We start from the raw sequence: 21,845 nt of genomic DNA on the forward strand, positions 1-21,845 counted from the left end.
CTGAAGACAAGTAAGTGTGAACACGATGTGCTAGAAAAGAACATGGAGCTGGTTATTGTTGTGGACTGAATGTTTGTGACCCCCTCCTCCCCAGATACATATGTTGAAATCTAACGCCCAATGTGATGGTGCCTGGCGGTGAGGCCTTTCGGAGGTGGTTAGGTCATGACGACAGACTCCTCATGAGTGGGGTTAGTGCCCTTACAAAACTAACTCAGAGAGCTCTCTCTCCTTTCTGGCAGGTGAAGTTACAGCGAAAAGACAGGAAGGGACCCTGCACCAGAGCTGGACCATGCTGGCACCCTGACTCTTCCAGCCTCCAGAACTGTGAAAAATAAATATCAGTTGTTTAGAGACTACCCAGTTGATGGTACTTTGTTATAGCACCCTGAATGGACTTACACAGCAATCAGTGTTTTCTATGCCTCTAACCAGCTGTGGGATCCTGATGTCTCTGGAACTTGTGAAATGAAGGAATCAGACCAGATCTTCACTATCTAATACATTGCACTAGCACCGTGGTTCTCAACCTGTGGGTCGCGACCCTGTTGGGGGTCGAATGACCCTTTCACAGGGGTCACCTAAGACCATCGGAAAACACATATATAATTACATATTGTTTTTGTGATTAATCACTATGCTTTAATTATGTTCAATTTGTAACAATGAAAATACATCCTGCCTTTCAGATATTTACATTACGATTCATAACAGTAGCAAAATTACAGTTATGAAGTAGCAACAAAAATAATTTTATGGTTGGGGGTCACCACAACATGAGGAACTGTGTTAAAGGGTCATGGCTTTAGGAAGGTTGAGAACCACTGCACTAGCACATATGGCTATTAACACTTAAATGAATTAAAAATATATGAAATACAAAACTCCGTTTTTCAGTGACAACCACATTTCAAGGGCTCTATAACCACCTCTCTGGTGGCCTCCACACCAGACCGTGTAGATATAGAACATCTCCATCCTTGCAGAGAGTTCTGTTAGCCCCAGACTGATGGCCTTCCTGGTCTTTTTCAGCCCTAAGGTCCAAGGTCTCAACACCAAGGAGAGGGAAATCATAGACTGAAAAGATGAGCAAATGAATTAATCTCTTTAGGATTTAATGCAACTCTGGAGGGAGATGTAAAATGACTATGGAGTGCTAAGAGGACACATTGAAAACCAAACCAAACAAAGAACCATGAGCTACTAGTGATCTGAAGAGTTTTCTTCTGCCTGGGATGACCCTGGAAGCCAGAACATTTAGCATTAACATGGCACCGTCAATAGCCTGGCTGGGTGCCCATGAGATACAATGTTTGATGTCCGCATGGGGTTGTTTGGCTGCTTTCCCCAACCCTCGTATCTGCACAGCTGTAACCAGTTTATCAGTGTCTCCCTGGCGGCCTGCTGTTTGAGCCGGGAGTGTCCAAGACCAGGCAGAGCCCAAGCCCAAAAGACCCCTCAAGGTCACCGAAGTTATTTTGCCTCTGATGTCTGGAGAAAGGCTTCTTACACCATGGTGACTTACTCTTTGTCACGATCATTTGTAAGGAGTGTTGGCAGTATGTTACTAATAATATAGTGCCAATGCTTGCATACCATTTCTTATATTATTATTTTTACTAATAGTAGCAATGGTTTATAATGAGTGTTTATAATGTCCCAGGAACTGTGCTCAATGGCCTGTATCTCATAGCTCATTCTTCCCTTAAAACAACTCTAAAAGTGGATGTGGCTGGATTTTACCACTGCTCCGGCTTCTAGGCAGATGCACAGACTCATGAGAAGTGCTCTAACCCTCTCCTAACCCTCCTGGTGCCTACAACCCACCGCAACGGGCAGGGCTGCTGAGTGTAATGAGTCATGTGGAATATGTCACACGAGTTCTCTGAATGTTGAGGCCAGGTAGGTATCACTTCTGCTAGATGATTACTAGGCAATAGCATTCTTGCCTGCTGAGGTTGAGCTGTCGTCCATGGACACCAAGAGGCAAGATACCTAATGCAGCTCCTCAGCACAGGCAACACTTCTCACTGGGATGGGCACTGGAGGCTCCATGGCACTGGGAGTCCACTCAGCTTCCTGGTGCGAGCAGCACATGATGCTCATGCCGCCTGGTGGAGGCTGCAGCACTCTGGGTCTCTACATGGACCACGTAGATCTGGTTTTTCCATTCCAGGACCCATTGGCCTAGTTTCCGTACACCAGAGCAATGGTAAAACATACCCCGACAAAGTCTCATTTCATAGGGTTGTTTGGAGCAACAACTAAAATATGAGATCTATCTCATTTTGCACTGTGCTTGGTGTGTAGCAAACAAATGTTCAAAACACAGCAACTGTTATTAGAATCATCATTGTTGCTGTTGATAATAGTAACAGCAATAATAGCAACGAGAATGATAATACAAATATTGATGTTTTACTGTTAGTCACTCATTCTTTGCAACTCAGGAATCTATCTAGTCTGTGCGTGTGAGTGTTGTGAAGTTGAAATAAAGATTTGCTCTGACCGATTATGCTTTCTTCCATGTCCTGACCCCACCTCACCCCAAAGCAAATACATTTCAATTTCACTTCACATGTGTGGAAACAGAGGCTTAGATAGGTTAAGAAAGTTGTCCCTTGGATACTTTTAGTAACTTTCCCTCCCTCTTTGCCTCTCTATATGCATTCTTGAATGGGAAAGAAAGAGATGAGGGTGAACCCTGGGAGTAAAAAACACAACACAAAGATACCTCATGGCAGTGTGTTGGGCATGTGGATTTTATCAGTCCTGTGTGTCACAGCTCAAAAATAAGGCTTCTGGAAATGTAATATGTCACTATCAAGAATGGCTCACAGGCAGTGATGATGTGACATCACTGCTGGCCGAGGAACAAAAAAATTCACCCAATCAGTCGTATAGTCAGGAAAAACAATGACCTAAAATCACTGTGATCTGTCTCTGGAATCCAGTTGTTTGCTTCGTTTTAAATAAACCCAGCATCAAAGCCACACCAGACAGGAATTCTCTTAATGATTAGAGCAGTGATTTTCAACCAGTGTCATGCAAGAATTTTTAAAATATGCAATACCTGACTATTTAGTCAGGGGTGCTGACCTCTTTTTTTTTTTTTAATCCTCATCCAAGGATATGTTTACTGATTTTAGAGAAAGAAGGGAGAGAGGGAGAGAGGGATGGGGGCAGAGAGAGAGAGAAAGAGAGACATTGATGTAAGAGAGAAACATTGATTGGTTACCTCCTGCAGGCACCCCAATTGGGGATCGAACCCACAACATTTTGGTGTATGGGACAACACTCCAACCAACTGAGCCACCCAGCCAGGACAGGGCAGACCTCTTTTCCCTTATACTGTCAAATTAAAAAAAGTACAACAGCCAACACAACCATAGCTGTCTGGTGTGAATGAATCAAAATTATACCAATTTTTTTTGTCAGATTGGCAAAAAATATCATTTTTTGGTGTGCCACAGAATTTTAGTAACTAGTTTATGTGTGCCATAAGATTTTTTTTTTTAAAGGTTGAAAATTCCTGGGCTAGAGGATGGTGGAGCTAGGATCTGTGACAATTATCTAAGAAATGTCCCCTCAGGCTGAAAGGCCAGTCTGGACTTTGGGCTTCCCCTGTCTTCGCAAGACTTTGGATCAACTCCAGAATGATTTCGGGAGTGGAGACTTCATTGTGTCATTATTACTAAGCTGTTTACATTGCTTTTCTTCATGGACTGGCCACAGGCTACTTTTCTTGTCACTAAGGGCAGGATGATAAAGTTCAGCCTTCATGTGCCTAAAGTGTACATTTCTCATAAGGGCAGGAAGAGTTACTAGAACTCAGCCTCCGCAGTCAGCAGACCTGGGCATGAGTCCAATCCCACTGCATCTTAGCTGTGTGGTATGGGGACAAGGCATTCAACTCTCTAAGCCTCAGTTTCTCTGTATGTATGTCAAGAATGATATGAGTGATAAGAGTATCCATCTTGCAGGGTGGCTGGGAGGTTTCAATGAGCAAAAAGGTTCTTAAGGTGCTTGGCACAGTGCCTGGCATGGAGTAAAACAGGGTTCACAGTGGCAGTCCTCACATCCAAACGGCCAGTGGTCAACATATTTAACAACTGGAATGGGGAGGGGAGAGACTCATCAGAATGGATGCTGTTAGAGTCACCATTCATTCTGATTTGTTGATACTAACACTGTTTTTGTTGTTAACTATTTTGTATATCACTCCTGGTATTAATCATTCAATAAATGCTGATAGTGATGATTATTATTACTTTTCTTGCAAGGAAGGGAATCAGGAGTTCATAGGGCAGAGTAGCCTGTACAATTTGTACTTGTACATTGTAGGTTGTATTTCTCAGTCCCCCATCCCCACCTCTTCCTCGTTGCCAGGAGGAAACAGCTTCACCATGGCAAACAGCATCCATGTGTCATCCATTAAGAGAGGGAAACTGTTAGTGTTTCACCTATGGTGTAGCAGATGAGTAGACTCCCTCACTCCCATAGCTGAATGCTTCCAAGAGTACAGAGCATCACTACTGAAAAGACAACTGTGTATCTTCATCAAAGAGAGGCAATTTTTCCTATTCCTTTCATGCTCAGTGGAAAAACAATGAGCTCAAGAAGATAAAAGGCAGAGAACTAACACGTGAGGAGGCCGAGATGAAAGAGATGGCTACTCCCATTTACTAAAACAAAAGTAGAAATAACAAACAATGCCACCCCGTATTCAATCAATGAGTTTATTTGTTACATTTTTACAATGGACTCGCATGGGAAATAAGATTATTTCCTTCATTATTTGTACCAGAAAATGGTGTTTCTAAAATACACCTGTCTTTTGATTCTCCCTCAAATTGTTTCTTGGGTTATCTGATGCACTGGAGTTTAACAATAACAGCTGCTTTGGCACTACGTCATTCTCGAACACGAGTACTCTTTGACGTACTCCAAAAATATGCACAAGCTCAGGTGACACGAAATAGGTTAAATGCATTAGATGCCTATGAAGCCTTATTTGTCCTAAGGACACTGAAAGGCATCATTTCATCCTTTCTCTGTGAGGTAGGGAGTGGGAGAGGTACCTGTGTCTATTTCATAGAGAAAAGAAGGGAATCAGAGCACTGGAAAAAACTTGTAGTAGGATTTTCAAGCTTCCGATGTCAGAAACTTCATTATTTCATATATATATATATATATATATATATATATATATATGTTTTTTAACAATTATGAATTTTTATTTGTCCATCTAATTTTGTGGTTTATTCTCACATTTTTCCATTTTGTGTAATACACAGAGAATTATTCACAAATTGCTTGATAATATTAAAAGAAGTATTGGGAGAAAGTTTATATTGTTGTTTTTATTTTATTTTATTTATTTTTATTGTTTTCTATTACAGTTGTCCCATTTTTTCCCCATTATTCTCTCCTGCTCTGCCCACCTCCCTCATTATTATATTTGAATTTATTACCATTTGTCCTGGAATTGAGCTAAAAATTACCATTGACAGTCAATTAATATAAAACCTTTGTCTTAAATAAAGGGAGTAAATCAGGTTCTAAGGCAAATGCAAACCATGGTAGAGATGGGCAGATCCTAGTGCGGCTCCCTGTTCATGTCCTGTGTAACCTTCCCTCCTTGAGTGTGGAAGAAACATATTCCTTGCCTTTAACCAATAGAGTATGACAAAGCTAATGTGACATGCTCCTGTGATATGGAGAAGGTTAATCTTGTTAGCAAGCATCAGAGACCATCTCTCCATTGCTGGTTTTAAGCCACTAAGTTTATGGTAATTTGCTACATATCAATAGAAAGCTAATACATAAACTTGCATCTCTCAGCACGTATCAGATGATCTTGGTGCCCAGCACTGTGGCAAATGGCATGCTGGTTACGAAAGAAATATGTAACCTAATTCCTGCCCAGAAGCCAGTTGGAGAGTGAGAATCCTCAGCAGATGGAGAAGGCGGCATAATTTATGATTTCCCCAGATCTCTCAGATGAACAGACAGAGCAAGTAGGCTACCAAAATCAAACGCCCACAGGCAACATCTACCATAAAACTGCATGGCAAGGTGTCCTCATAAACCCCAAACACAGGCAGGTGAGGACAACCTATCCAAAGCTTCAAGACCCATGTGGAATAAAGAAATGTATGGATGAAACAGAGATAAGGCAACTGGGCTTCTGACAGCCCCTCACTTACCGGAGAGCACAGCGCGTCAATCTGAGAATAACCGCTAAGTCTGGAACGGTGTCCCACAAGATCCAGCGCAGGTGTGTGTGCTAGAAGATAGCAAAGCAACAGTGTTTGACGGTGCTGAGTCCACCCAGCCCTGGGAAGTCCCCAAACTAACACAACAGGAGCTCCCTTCCAAGGCACAGCCCTACAGAGAAGAGAAACTGGGACGTAGAATCCAAACCAAGCAGGACTGGGACAATGGGGACAAAGGAGATTTTAAAAACGGGGTCCAGATATTAGTAGAAAAGGAAACAGTCCAGATATATGAGCTTTCTAAATGATTTTTGAATCAAAGAAGAAGTGACAAGGGAATGTTAGAAAGTATTTTCAACTGAATGATAATTTAAAATACGTCAAAATTTGTATATAGGGTGCAGCTAAAGCAGTGTTTAAAGGGCGACATTTAAAGCTATAGATGCTTATATTACCAAAGAAGAAAATTTAAAGTAAATTATTTAAATTTTCATATGAGGAAGCTGAGAAAAAATGAATTCAATATAAGAAAGAAAAAATAAAGTTGCTCTTTATCAATTGACTGCATTGAATTTCTCTTATTTTTTCTGTTTAGTAGTTTTCAGTGTAATGGTTTTGCACCAAAAAAGCTGAAATCAATGTGAAAGAAAACAAACAAAACCCAGAAATTTAAAAATCTTAAATTTTATTAATTAAAAAGACTAATAAAATTGATAAGTCCCAAGTAAGAAAAAGGAAAGAGAAAATAAAGATTATCAATATCAGAGATGGGAGAGATTACCTATGTAGATCCTATAAACATCAAAAAGATACTGAGAATATATTAGCAAAAACTTTATGCCAATAAATTTAATAGCAATTGAAACAGACAACTTTCTTGTGAAACTCAACTCTCAAGCTAAACAAGTAGAGAATTTTGAACAGCTCTCCATGTGTTAAGTCAACTGAGTATCAAACTTAAAAATCTTCCACAAAGAATGCTCCAAGACCAAATGGTTTCATGGGAGAGTTCTATCAAAGGTTTACGGAAAGAATAATACTAACATATACAAACTCTTTTACAAAATGGAAGTTAATGCAGCCATCTCATTTTCAGACCAGCATAACATATAAAAATCTGACAAAGACATGGTAAGAAAATTATTGACCTTTTAATGACTACAAGTGAGAAAATTCTCAAAAAACATTAACAAGTCAAATCCAGCAATGTGTAAAAAGGATAATCTATCATGACTAAGTGGGATTTATTCCAAGAATGCAAAGTTGAGTTGACATCTAAACATTAATGTAATTTGTAAAATTAATAAAATAAAAGAGAAAAATCATATAGCATTTTCATAAATGCATAAAAATACCCATTCATGGTAAAAATCTCTCAGCAAATTAGAAATTGAAAACAACTTTCTCAATCCAGTAAAGAGTATATTTTAGAAGCCTGTAGCTAACAACATATGTATTTAATGATGAAAGAGTAAATGTTTTCCCTCTATGATTGGAAACAAGGCAGGCTAGTATATTCCTACCATTTCTAGTTAACACAGAACAGGAGTTTCTGGCCCCCCCAAAAGCACAAAGTAAAAAAATTAAAGACATAGGCTTAGAAAAAAAAAAAGACAAAAGTATTTATTCATAGGCAACATGAACTTCTGAGTCAAAACTAATAAGAACTTCATCAGATCAGTGATTGCCTGAGGGAAAGAGGGAAGAGTTTTACGAAGCAGCACAGTTTTCTAGAGTGATAGAACTTTTCTATACCTTGACTGGAGTGCTGTCTACATGGATGTAAACTTTGACAAAGGTTATTAATGTGTGGATTTTATTGTATATAAATTACACCTCAATGAAGTTGTTTTAAATGAAATTTCTATTTCTTAGATCTGTCCCCTGAAAAAAACTAGTAACAGTGGCCAACCCACTGCACCTAAACTGGTGTTTGGAGAAATGGCTGATTCCTATTGGAAACATTGTACATTTACATAATCAAATGGCATCTACCACACTTTTTGTCATGCCATAAAGCAAGATAGCTCTCGTGACAACGAAGGTGGTATCAAAGGACAGATGCCAGATCTGGAACGCTCCCCACGGGGCATGCTCACTCAAGGGCTTTCCCACCCATTCCCCACATCTGGAAGGAACCCTCACACTTTCTGCAGTGTGATCCTTCTGTCCCTGACAGTTTACTAGGTGACATCAGCATCATGGCTGGGTGAGAAGCTTCTTTTGTCTCTCCTTTTCAATCTACAGCAGTGGAATATCTATAACTCAACAAAGGATTTCTCTGCTCAACACACCAAGATGCCAGAGAGATCCCTGCATCTCCACCCCCGAAGTTGGGTGGATTTGGACACAGAGAGGAGGTGATTCTTGTAATTGGACACCCTGATCGAGGTGGTTGAGCTCATAGCCCCAGCAAACCCCATAGCAGCAGTGAAGGCAACCAGTGACCCCACCCCCACCCCCCAACAGAGCACCAGTGAGGAAAAAAAAAAAAGGCAGCAGCAGCAACATAGCCTTCCACACCAGCAGCTGAGGTGGTACCACACTCCTAGAGAACTAGTAAGTAGCATCAGTTGGAGGCAGCACACACAGCTGTAGTCCCTAATGCAGCAATGGCACCCATGACCCTGGCCCCCAACTCACAGCGTTAGCACTTGCAAGCCTGAACACCACCAATACAGCGAAGGACGCCTTGATGGCTTTTCACTCCTACCCTTCTCCCACCATCTCCTCCTCCCTCTCCCCACCAACAGGGTGGTGTCCTGAGACCCTGGATGCAGTGCAGGCACCTGACATCTCAGAGACTCCATTGACAACCTCCATGACGTCAACAAGCCCGCAGCAGCAAGGCACCAACAGTTTTGAGAAGCAAGCCACAACAATGAGGGCACCCAGGTGGCCTCCCTGGAAGAGGCAGCAGAGCCTGGAGAACGCTGGCTCTCAAATATAACCAGATGCAGCACAGGTGAAGGAAAACAAAATCTTGTACTATAGCACCACCTACTGGAAACAAAAGAAAGACCTCCAATTACCAGCTAGAATCAAAGTAAACAATGCTTTACCTAAATAAAAAAATGTGCTGGCAGAGGAAAAAGTCAGCAAAGCACCATGAGAAATCATGGTAACAGTATCACACACAAAAATGACAATTCTTCAGATCACATCTAAAATCATAGGAGATTGTGCTCTGATAGAACATTCAAAATAATTGTAAAGAAACTCAATGCACTCCAATAAAGCTCAGAAAGGAAGTTCAGTGATCTCAGGAATAGCTCTAAAAAAGAACCAATCAAAAATTCTGGAGCTGAAGAAAATAAATGAGATGAAGATTTTACTAGAAAGCATTGGAAATAGAGTAGATCATATAGAAGAGAGAATTAGTGAGCTTGAAGATGGAAATCTATAAATAATTTAGGTGGAAGAAGAGAGAGAACTAAGTTTTTTTTTTTTTTTTTTTAATGAAGAAACTGTACATGAACAATCCAACTTCACTAGAAAAAGCAACATAAGGATAATGGGTATCCCAGAAAGAGAAGAGAGGCAGAAGGAGCAGAGAGCTTATTTAGAGAAATAATAATTGAGAACTTTCCAAATCTGAAGAAGAAACTGGCTATAAAAGTCAGTGAAGCTAACAGAACACCTAATTATCTCAACACAAAAAGACCTTCTTCAAGACAAATTATATTAAAACTATCAAGAGTCAGTGATAAAAAAAAAATTTCAAAGGCATCCAGGAGAAAAAGACAGTAACCTACAAAGGAATACGCATTAGGCTATCAGCAGATTTCTCTGCAGAAACACTGCTGGCCAAGAGAGAGTGAGTTGACGTATTCAAAACACTAAGTGATAAAAATTGCCAGTCAAAAATATTCTGTCCAGGAATATCTTTCAGCTAGGAAGGAAATAGAAATGCTTCCCCAGACAAGCAAAAGCTGAAGAAGTTCACTACTTGTAGATCTGCCTTTATAAGAAATGATGAAATCGGAGCTTTCCCACTTATAATGAAAAGGCAAAAGTACACAAAACTTTGAATAAAGTGATTAAAAGATAGCAAGAAAACTGCCACTCTACATCAGAGTAGGGTGTTAAACCCTTAATTATAGCATAAAGATTAAAGGGAAAAACATTACAAATAACTACAGCTACTGCAGTTTGGTAATGAACTCATAGCATAAAAAGGAATAATTTGTGACAACAAAAGTATAAAAGGGGAGAAGGAAAAGGATGAAAGCTACACAAGCAAATAAACATAGGATGCTATCAGCAGAGATGGGACTATTTTTTTAATGAGGTGTTTTATACAAACCTCATAATAACCACAAAACAAAAATCCAGAGAAAAGACACAAAATATAAAAATCAGAAACTGACAACATTGTAAATTGGTATAGTCAGTATGAAAAACACTATGGAGATTCCTCAATAAATTAAGAATAAAACTACCCTCTGATTTAGCTATACTACTTCTGGATACTTACCTGAAGAATATGAAAACACAAATTCAAAAAAATATATGCACTCACACATTCACAGCAACACTATTTACAACAGCCAAGATATGGAAACAACCTAAACATTCATCAGTAAATAGATGGATAAAGAAGATGTAACACACACACATACACACACACAGGAAGACTACTCAGCCATAAAAAAGATGAAATCTTGCCATTTGTGACAACATGAATGGACTTTGTGGGTATTGTGCTAAGTAAAATAAATCAGAGGGAAAAAGGGAAATACTGTTTGATTTCACTCATATGTGGAATATAAAAACAAATGAGCAGGCATAACAAAACAAAAACAAACTTATAGAAGCAGAGAACACATTGGTAGTTACCAGAGGAGACGAGGAAAGGGGAAGGGTGAAATGGGTAAAAGGAACTCAGTTATGTGGTGACAAATGAAAACTAGATCTTTGGTGGTAAGCATGCTGTAGTGTATAGAGATGTCAAATTATAATGTATACCTGACACTTATATAATGTTATAAACCAATGTAACCACAATAAAAAGAAAAATCAATAAAGTTTACTATTGATCAAAAAAAACCAAAAAAAAAAAAAAAAAAGGTCATATTGAAGTCCCATTGGTCTGGAGCAAATAAAGCATCAATAATGAATTAAAATTCTCAGATATGTTTAAATCCATAAGATCATTATGATACTTAAGAACATCTAATCACCTTATTAAACCCCTTTAATAATGCTACAGAAGTACTTCATTGTTTTTAAACTGGCAAATAAAGAATCAAATGTTAATCCTATCTTTACTGTGCAGAAAATTAGCCAAGAGTCAATATGAAAAGTTCATAGAAAAATTGCAGCTAATAAATAAAGAATGAGTGATAGAGGTAGGATATTACCATTTGAATTACAGGATCTAGGCAGTTCCCATATCTACGTGTAGCAGTTAAAAATTGGGAGGGATATATCAACTGCAGAGGTCCCCTCTGAGGAACAAGGAGCCCCAGCCCCAGACTAGGGTCCCCAACCCAGGGTTCCAGTGCTGGGAAGAGAAATCCCCATAACTCCTGGCTGTGCAAACCAGCAGGGATGGTGGCTGAGGGCTACTGGGATCCCAGGTTTTCCTCTTAAAGGGCTTATCTCCACACTTACTTGGACTCATTCACTCTGAGCTCCAGTCCTTGGGCAGCAGCTCAAAGTCACCTGGGACACATGGGAGGAATTGAATTATCTGGCTTCAGGACAGATTTCTCCTAGACAGAAGTTCTGGCAGAAGTCATTGTTCCTTCGCTGAACGCTCTCCCTGCAGGCTCAGGTGAGCACTATATCTGAGTCTCTGTCAATTGGCTATCACAGTTTTCCCTACCCTGATGATTCCCTGAGACTCCACCCCACCCAAATTTCAGGCCCTACCAAGCTGTTTGCAGTGGCTTTTCCATGCAAACAACCTGTCTTGGCTTATGCTTCGGACTCTTCTAAAATGTTTCAAAGGTCCACAACCCCAAACAAGCAGCCTCTGACCTCAGCATGTCTCCTACCTCTGGCTAAACAGCCGCAAGCCTGGCACTATCGGCAACTGGCCTCAGTTTGCCGCTTAGCCTCCTCCTGGGAGCTTAGCACAAGTGGCAACCATCTGCAGATTGATTTGTAGCTCGTGCTGGGTGGCCTGGGGCAGGCATAGGCAGTGGTTGACCTTGACCTGAACCTCCCCAGAGGCCCCAGAGCCAGCACACCCAGTGGACAGCTTCAGACCAAGCCAGAATGCCACCCAACCATCTTCACAAACATCACACTCATGGAGCGGACTTATTGGGCACCAGAGCTCCACTGAAGCGAGTCTGTTCTGTGCATGGGCCCCTGCATAGCAGCTCCTCTGCTGTAGTCAAAGCAGCTCCTCGCAGCCTAACAGACTGGGAGTCAATGCCTCCCATTGATTTGCCAACAGCAATCAAGGATCAACTACAACATAAGAGTGCACACAGCCCACACAGGGGTGCACCTGGAGAGCCCTGCTTAGGTGACTGGGGAGGCTGCAGGCCCCACAGGACACCTACCACATAAGGCTACTCTACCAAGATTGGGAGACATTGCAAATGCTGGCCATTCTTGTAAAGCAGCCAGTTTAAAACAAGATCATTTTTTTTTTAAGTAATCCAGTGATTACACTGAGGACATCTCTAATGTAAACAAACAGCCCTGATATTACGTGACTAGCTACTTGAAGCTTGGAATAAATTCTCTAGCAATAACCCCATACAACATTTCAAGAAGGACTTATTTGGAAGTAAAAAATTTAGTTGGAAGTGAAAATGAAATCATCTAGCCACTGTGTGTGATGAGTCAAAATGTCACCTTAGTGATGACTAAGACCTTAAGTTGCAAAGAGGAGTTTAAATAAAACTGTCTCATGAAATGCGGGATAAGAGCAAAAGGCAGTATTTCTAAGTCAAGATAGCATTTTATATAAAAAGCCACTTTAAAAATGTTTGGTGTATTAAATGAACAAATTAAACGTGTTAAGTAGACATTTCACTATTTCATCGACATCATCAGGAGTTTATACATTTAAATTGGCCAAATCCCTTTTTCTTCTGGTGGGGGCAGTTTCTCATTGGGACAGTGGGTGACTTTCCCACCTGGGATTGCCTATATTCTGATATGTATGGTAACTTAGAGGTGCTGTTGGTTAGAATATAGATTATGTGGGCGGTTACAGTCAAGGCAGGCCTCAGGAACAAAGGTGTGATGAAAATGGGCAGGTTCTGTATTAGTACGTTGGAGAACTCTCCAGGTATGGCAAAGAGGTGAATAAAGACAGATTAACAAAAGAGAGCCTGACCTGAAACTCTCCCCCAAATATTGGTAGGAAAGGACTGATTTGATTAGTGTGGAGGGCCCAAGCATAGGAAAATCAGGAAGGGACTGTATTTGTGAAGTGAGGCCCGGCTGGGAAGGCCTTGAGAGTCAGCCACAGGGCTTTGGATAAATTCTGAAGACTATTCCCAGAGAGAATGGCCCCCCGATTATAGTCAGATCTATATGGTAACTTCCATGGGCCATATACATTTTTGCCTTCATAAAAAATATATTAACAATTACATATTGACTATATTAATATAACTCAAGCTGCATATATATTTTTTCATTTATTGTTATATTTATTTTTTCTTCTTATTGTAAAATAAATGAAAATTAAAACATTTTCCTGAGCCCCTAAATGTATCATGGGCCTTAAGTACTATGTCTGCTTTGCCTAGTGGGTAAGTCAGCCCTAATTAATATTTGCGATTTTGTATTTTATATATAGTATAAGTATTTTATGTTTAAGAAATTGTTATGGTCATTATATATATACCTGTGGACAAAATCATTTTCTGTATATAGAGGGGCTGATCTCACCTAAATCACCAAATGCTTCCATGTGAGTAAAGCTGGCTTAGGAAGGATGAGACTGTTTGTTGTGTCTGCCATTTGGCTGTGACCATGAAATACTCCTCAAATGGAAAGCAGAACTTAGTGGGAGAACACAGTATGTCTGAAAGACTTATATATGGGTCTCTTTTTGGGGAAACAGCTTTCAAGACACTAGAAATGAGATGGTGTTCATCATAATGACAGTTGGCCTTGGAAAGGAAAGTCATATATTTGAGTCTGATTACCATATGCCCCTCAGAATGTCTATCACTACTTTCTTTTTGTGCTAAGTATAACCCAGAGAAAGGACTTTGGCCATTCCCAGCTGAGGGCTTTAAAGTGGTAGCAGAGAATCCTCTGGGACTGGGGAGATAATGGCCGCAGAGATCACAGCTAGAAAAAGACTAAGAGTGGGGAGTTTTGGAGAAAACTGCCAGCTTTACTTGTTCAGCAGACCTTTTCTAGAGGAGTCAGCTAGTCAGTGCCTCAATGAGAACATCCGGGTATTCTCACCATTGTAAACTTTCCTTTCCCTTTTCATTTGGGTGATCAATAATACTACTGTAAGGTTTTTGCTTTTGTTTTGGTTTTTTGGTTGTTGTTTTTCTTTGCAGTTCACAGGGTATTAATATCTTGGATTACTATGTACATTTGAAGAAGTCATAAACAGCATTTATTACCTTGGTAAAAGTCATATCATTAAAAAACAAAAACTAGTCAATGCTTTCCTCTTCAACTGTTAGAGGGTCCTGGGTCTCTTTTCCTCTAAGGGAAGTTGATTGATCCCTTAGTGAAACAACCAGGACAATACTTGGAAAAGACTTATCTGCCAGTGGGACCCAGGAAGGGCTAGAAGAGGGACGGTTACCAGCAGGGCCAACGATGAGGTTAGATTTGGGGTAAAATGGGGAAATGTGTGGAAAGGATAGGCTAGGGCCTTGTAACTCAAAGTGTGGTCCCTGGATCTATACGACCTGCACCAGAATATAGATATTTTAGCAAAATCCCCAGGAGGTTTGATACTATAACTGAAATTTGGGAAGCACTGAGCTAGGATGTTAGCTGAGAGACTGAGGGAAGGATAGATTTGAAAAGCATATGGAAGTGGCAATTAGCAGGCCTTGGTATCTTGATATTTTTAGAGAGAGGGGTCACTCAGATTTGGGAGATTAAAGAAAACTAGCAATTTCCCAACACTCATTTACCTACAAATAATTGATAGTCTAATTAAAAATCATACCTATTAATTAAAACAATACACCCACTCTCAGACCACATATTTTGTTTTGTTCATCACGTTTGATATACCCAATAGCATTATTTTTATGCATCTGAGAAAACTTGAATCATCTTTTTTTGCTCAGTAAGTCAAATTCAGGTTGTTCTTACTTATATCCATTCCCCTCATCATTATTTAGTTAGAATTTCCTTTCTATGAATTTTTTGGTAACTTTGGACATCGCTAATCATGAGGACAATTGCAAATGATGGGCCAGCTTTCTCCATACATAACCTATTCAGTTATAATTAGGTAGCATGAGGGTTACACATATGCTCTAATTATGAACCCTGTAGGATGTGACTTAGTTTAGGGGACCAGTGAAAATGGTCTTATATCTTGGGGCTATGAAAGGAATAGAATAGTTTCCATGAGCCCCTAATTCGTAGTCCAGGAATATGAAATTGAGTGACTCTGGGTTCCTCTGTTGGATGAAAGAAGAAAGAAAGAGAAAGGCATCTTATCTATAAATGGAAACAGCACCCTTCCGGTACTCATATGCCAGGCATATATCCAAAGGTTGGCAGCTTCAGTGACTCATCCGATGTTCTGACTACATGATACCAGGCTCGGGAACATTTGCAAACACCCATATAATTGAACACCTCTTTCCATTTCCATCCCATCATTTTCTTTCATCATATAAGAAATGTAGTGCTTCTTGCCCTCTCTCCCAAGTGCAGGGGGAAGAAAGCACCCGTGAACACATAACCTATCCCTTTCAACCTCTCCTCAACACCCAGCCATTTCCAAATTAGAATTCTAATTTGAACCAAGGAAAATAGTGCTCCCTGAACTTTTTTCTCCCTGGGCAAAAGGAGAGAGGATACAGTTCTTTTCTGTGTGACAAAGGTAGAGGGTGTTGAAAGCTGCAGACTTTATTACTCATACTATCTGTGATTTTGCTTTCCGAAAGAAAAAGAAGTAACTCAGAGGAATTTCAGTGCTCAAAATGCTGAGAGGTTCTAGCTAGTCCTTCATGCAACAATAGCAAAGTGAACTCAGCGCCTTACGGCTTAGTTTGTAACACTGGGCTACCTCTGTGCGTTCCAGATATTACCATTTCCCACTACAAGTTCTAAACTGGTAGCCTGAAGGCAAGGTCTGACCCACAGACAGGTTCAGTTTGGACAACAGAGGGTTTTACAAAACTTGGGCCAATGTTTTAAAATAGGGAGACTTCACATTCTCTGTATGACAAAGATCAGCTGAAACTGGCCGGTGACTTACCCTAGGGGTGCCACAGCCCCCACCACTCCCAACCACTTCTCTGACTTTGAGGCCAAGCGCCTTGGCTGTGAGATAATAGAAAACATACATAGTTTTCCTACCCCAGTTCCTGGCACGGAATTCCTAAACCCCCTGTAATTTCCTAAGTGATAAGAACACTAGAAATGTCTTTTGTTCTAACATTTGTTCTTCGGCCCCAATTCCTGACACAGAGCTTCTAAATCCCTTGTAATTTCCTGGGTGATAGCAGTGTCTTTTGTTCTAATGAGGTGGCTGTCGGTGGCCTCCTGGATGGGGGATGGTCACCAGAAAGACCAAGCCATGATTAGAAGTCTGGACTTTTCAGCCCCACCCCTCATTCCCTAGACTGGGGAGAGGGGCTGGAAATGGAGAGTATGACTATGTGAGGCAACCTTCATAAAAGTCCCAGCAGTGTGAGGTTTGGAGAGCTTCTGGGTTGGTGAACATATTTACAAGTTGGGAAGGTGGTGGACTCCATCTCCATGGAGACAGAAGCTCCTGTGCTTGGGACCGTTCCTGACTTTGCCCTAAGTATCTCCTCATCTGTCTGTTCCTTTGTATGGTTTATCATATCCTTTATGATATAATAAACTGGTAGATGGAAATGAGTGTTTTCTTGAGTTCTGTGAGCTGTTTTAGAAAATGACTGAATTCATGAGAGGACATGAGAACCTTTGATTTGTAGCCAGGTTGGACAGATGTTGTGGGTAACCTGGGGACCTACTACTTGTGATTAGCATCTGAAGTGGGGGGGGGCAGTCTTGTGGGACTGAACCCTTGGCCTGTGACATCTGCGATAACTCCTGTTGGTGTCAGAATTGAATTATAGGACACCCAGACTTGCTTGGTGTGAGGAATAAAAACCTACATCTCTGTTGTCAGAAGTGTTGGGAATGTAGCAATAGTGCGAGAGTAAAGGAGAAACAGGAGAAGTGAGTTTTTCCTATTCGGTGCCCATTTTCATTTATTGATCTTTGTACTTGGTATGTTATTTTTCTTGAAATAAAAGAAGATTTATCAGGGCCCATGCCTTCATTAAGAGTGAGCTAGCAAGAGATAAACTGAGAGTTATATTTCAAAAAAAATGGGAGCGCACAAATTTCTTTTTGGACTTAAAGAAAACTCCTGCATAATCAATAGGCAAACTGTGTGTGTGTGTGTGTGTGAGTTGAAAGATAACTTACGACCCTGGTTGCTGCCTGGGCCCTGAGGTCAATGAATGAGTGACCAGCTCTTCTTTATCTCCCAGATTTGGAGAGGAGTGCCGAAATTGCCAGTGACAACAAAAATAAGTTTGTAAAACCACCTGGCATCATGTACAAGATGTCCGTACAGTAAGGTACCTTGAACTGGGGGAGCCTGTTCAGTGGTGTTGTTTAGCGAGTGTTGTATTCCCTTCTCTGCCTTTCCCCTATCAGGTCAAAAGCAGCAGAATAAAGATCTCTGCCTCCCCCACCCATAGACCCCTAGCAGAGCACAGTAAACGGGACTACTGACTGTCATAGTCAGTTTCTGATGCTATAACTAAGTACCACAAGCCGGATGGTCTATAAACAACAGGAATTCATTTTTCCCAGTTCTGGAGGTTGGAAGTCTGAGGTCAGGGTGCACGCAGGGTCGGGTTCTGGTGAGAGCTCTCATCCAGGCTGCAGAAGGCTGATTTCTCATTGTACCTTCCTGTGGTGAAGAGCAGAGAGAAGAAGCAGCGTCCTTGAGATTTCTGTTAAGGGCGCTAATCCCATATATGAGGGTTCCACCCTAATGACCTCCCAAAGGCCCCACCTTCTCATATAAAAATATTGGGAGGTAGGGTTTAAACATATGAATTTGGGGGGAACACAAAGCTTCAATCTATAATGCTGACCCCTTCCCAGGGCAGAGAGCAGAGCTGCAGCATCTTACAAACAAACAGAAGACAAATCTACTTGGGATGATGTGTATAATAAATAGCAGCACAAGTTTTCTGAGCTCATCTGTAGGTTCCCACCTGTGAAGAAAGCTTGAGTCACAGACGAGAATTAATGTGAACTTTAAGTAAGTGCCTAAGCAAACCTGAGGGTTGGGATATTGCAGAGAGACAGACTGAAGATAATTAGTAAAACCCTGAAAAAGAAATATTCAGCCCATAGCAGAACAGAGATGATTCCCTTGGCTAAAACCCCTTGTCTATCCCCTAACCCCCAATAATAGTTGGTTAATAGAAGAAATCAGAAATTACTATAGATTGTTCATGATGAGGTCCTGGTGGAGCAGAAACAATATTCTTTTCTGTTGTTTTGGGAGAAAGTGGGGGCAGGGCAGTGGAAATGACCAGCACTTTTTATTTTCAGAGAAAAGACTCTCTTTGGTTTCTTTGGGGCAAAGGAAGGTGGAAGGTAGATTCACTGCTCTGGACCCTCGCCCTTTACAGAGCTGGTCTCCAAGGAAGATGTAGAAGAAATGTTTAGAGAAAAAGGAGCCTGCTGGGATAGGATGGATTAAGAAGCCCCAACTCTTACTCTTTTGGGGTTCAACACTTTGAGAATCTCTCTTAGATTGGGATACATTTACTGATAGCTGCTATCAGGAAAAAGCCTCAAAAATGAGCTTTTTGTGAGGGAGGGCAATATCAGGGCTGTTAGCCCGTGGTCACTGCAGGGGCAGTGGGAGAGGGTGTCGGGGAGGGTTCCTTCGGCACAGCAGATGGCTAAGGCCAAATACCCAGGGGCAGTGGCCAACCTTAAGAGTTATGTAAACACATGAAGGTTAATTAAAGGAGCTGTAACCTTGGATCAGCCCCAAACTGGCGTCACTTGACCAGCAAGAGTCTCACTGTAATAGTGGATATATCCCCAAGCCTGTGTGGGATCAGATTCAATAGCCATAGTCAAGGAAACAATAGCATGAGACCACTCTTCAGCACTCTCTCTCTGTTTGGTTTGAAGAAGCCTCTGACGTTCTTTGTCATTTCAAGCAGTGGTGAGTTGGTCCTTGAGAGAGGTTGCTGTGCTTTGTGGGAATAAGGGTATAGGTTTGAGCTCATCAACCGAGCCATAAGAGTGACGAGGTCTAGGAAAAACATAAAGACTAAATGCATATGGTTACCACCTGATCACATAGATTCTGTCCTTCTTTACAAAACTTCTGGCTGTTCTGTGTGACTTTGAGCTAAAGGAAAAGAGATACCTGGGCAAGGAGGACCCTTCTGGGTAGTTGTAGGTAAGACCGGGGCTTGGCATGGATGAATCAGGTGATTGACGCTGCCTTACTAATGTCTGCCTTAATGAGGTTCATTTGTGTCTCAATACACAGCATGGCTCATGTGTATGAGGTGGAGGTGGGGAGGGGTTGAAGATGAGTGGCAATGGGAAAGAAATATGTTTACCTTCCATAAGGGAGGTGACCACCAGCTGCCAGAAGGTGGGTGCAATTACCTACAGCAGGTACACTGCTTGCACCTACACAAGACCAACCCTGAGCAAGGCTGGTGGAGTAGGGGAAACGTGCCTGCCCCTTGGGTTATCACAGCCCTGGAGATGGGCCTTGAGGCACAGAAGTCAACACGGGAGCGGGAGCTGACTCCCCTCAACCCACCACTACAATCTGGGAGCACTGGGCTTGGGAAAACATGCCCGCCATTTAGCTGAACCTTGAGAGGTTTCAGCATGTTCTAAGGCACAGCAATCAAGTTAGCACATACCAGCACAGCTTGAAATGGCAGATAATAGGCATTAATCTTCCTAATAAATTCATTAGTCAGCTCTATGGTCTTGAAAGAGGTTTGTACACTCAGATCGTAAATTCAGCCCCAGTTAGATATTAACCTTCTCTAACTGCTCTGCCAATCTCCCAGTAGCTCTAATGGGATCAAAAGTTTCTTCAGCCTTCCATAAGATCTTGTTTTCCCTTGCCTAATTACACTGATACAAAGTTTCACAGAACATTTTAATGACATAGTTAAAAAAAAAAAAAAAAAAAGGTAATGCCTAATCTAACTTCTATGAATTTATTTACTGGAAAAAAAAAAAAAAAAAAAGAGAGAGAGAGAGAGAGAAAATGCACACAGTCATTCAGGATTCTGTGTTCCTGGGAACAGATTTCTGCAGGACACCTTTGTAGGGAGATTAGAAAAGCTATCCATCATCACTTGGCACTTTGCTCAGGGTTGTCTTCCTTCATTCCCAGGGCAGTGGCCTCTTGGTCTGTAAGGCCAGCCCTAGGTCCAGTTGTCTTGCCCTTGGAGTATAGTGCAATATCTCCTTTTTTTTTTCAAAGCTTTTATTTTACTATTTGCTCTTAGAAAAGAAGGGAGGGAGAAAGAGAGGGAGAGAAGCATCGATAAGAGAGAGAAACATCCATTGGTTGCCTCTCGTACACACCCCTACAGGGGACTAAACCCACAGCCCAGGCATGTATCCTGACCAAGAATCGAACCAGAGACCTCCCCCTTTGTGGGACGATGCCCGACCCACTGAGCCACACCGGTCAGGGCACAGTATCTCTTCTATAGGGCATCTTTAAGCTGAATCATGCACTATCTAGACAACACTTTGCAATCCCTGTACATAGAGTACTTTGGACTAGAGTAACTTAGATACCAGGAACTCCTGGCAAAATGGCTTTCAAGACCCTGCCAACTACTCCTCTCTCTCCATCTCCAGTCTTATATTTCCTTCCCCCTGCCTTGTGCTGCCTGCTCAACTGAGAAAATCCGGTTTTGCTTCTCTACTCTCTAACCTTTCCACTCAGCATCACCGCACACAGGTTCAGAATGCCCACCTCTCCCGATTCCCCCTTATCTCAGCCCCTCACCCCTATCTGTTCAAACTCTCCCATCAACCTCTGCTGTTTACTAAAACCTTTGCAGATGGTCCCTCGTACATTATCATCTCCTCTTCTTCTCCCATTACTGGGCACTTGGAAGTGAAGGATCTCTGCATCGTAGATATTGGTTTTCAAATATTTTAGAATTTAAATCTTCCAGGTAGGCAATATCCACCACCAAGTGGCAAATGAATGAGAGCCATGGCAACATGTTGAGTGTCTTTGTGATAGGCATGATTGTGGGTGATATGAAGGTGAACAAAACAGAAAATATCCTTACCTCCTCAAGCTGACATCCTGGTTGCCAAACCTCGGGTTGGGGTCGTGGGTGGTTACTGAAGTTTTCTGAGAGTAACACAGTAAGACTTTGTATTTATAAACATATATTTAAAAAAATAATGTAGAGAGGTTCTGAT

General features: G+C 41.3%; 1 pseudogene; it reads left to right on the forward strand.

Annotated features, from left to right (window-relative positions):
• The first annotated feature begins 2,053 nt into the window (after nucleotides 1-2,053).
• LOC150005198 (BRISC and BRCA1-A complex member 1 pseudogene) overlaps nucleotides 2,054-21,845 on the forward strand; it is a 28,405-nt pseudogene continuing 8,613 nt past the window's right edge.

This window comes from Furipterus horrens, unplaced genomic scaffold (genome assembly GCF_987537825.1).
Source record: "Furipterus horrens unplaced genomic scaffold, mFurHor1.1.pri manual_scaffold_7, whole genome shotgun sequence".
Lineage (NCBI taxonomy): Eukaryota > Metazoa > Chordata > Mammalia > Chiroptera > Furipteridae > Furipterus > Furipterus horrens.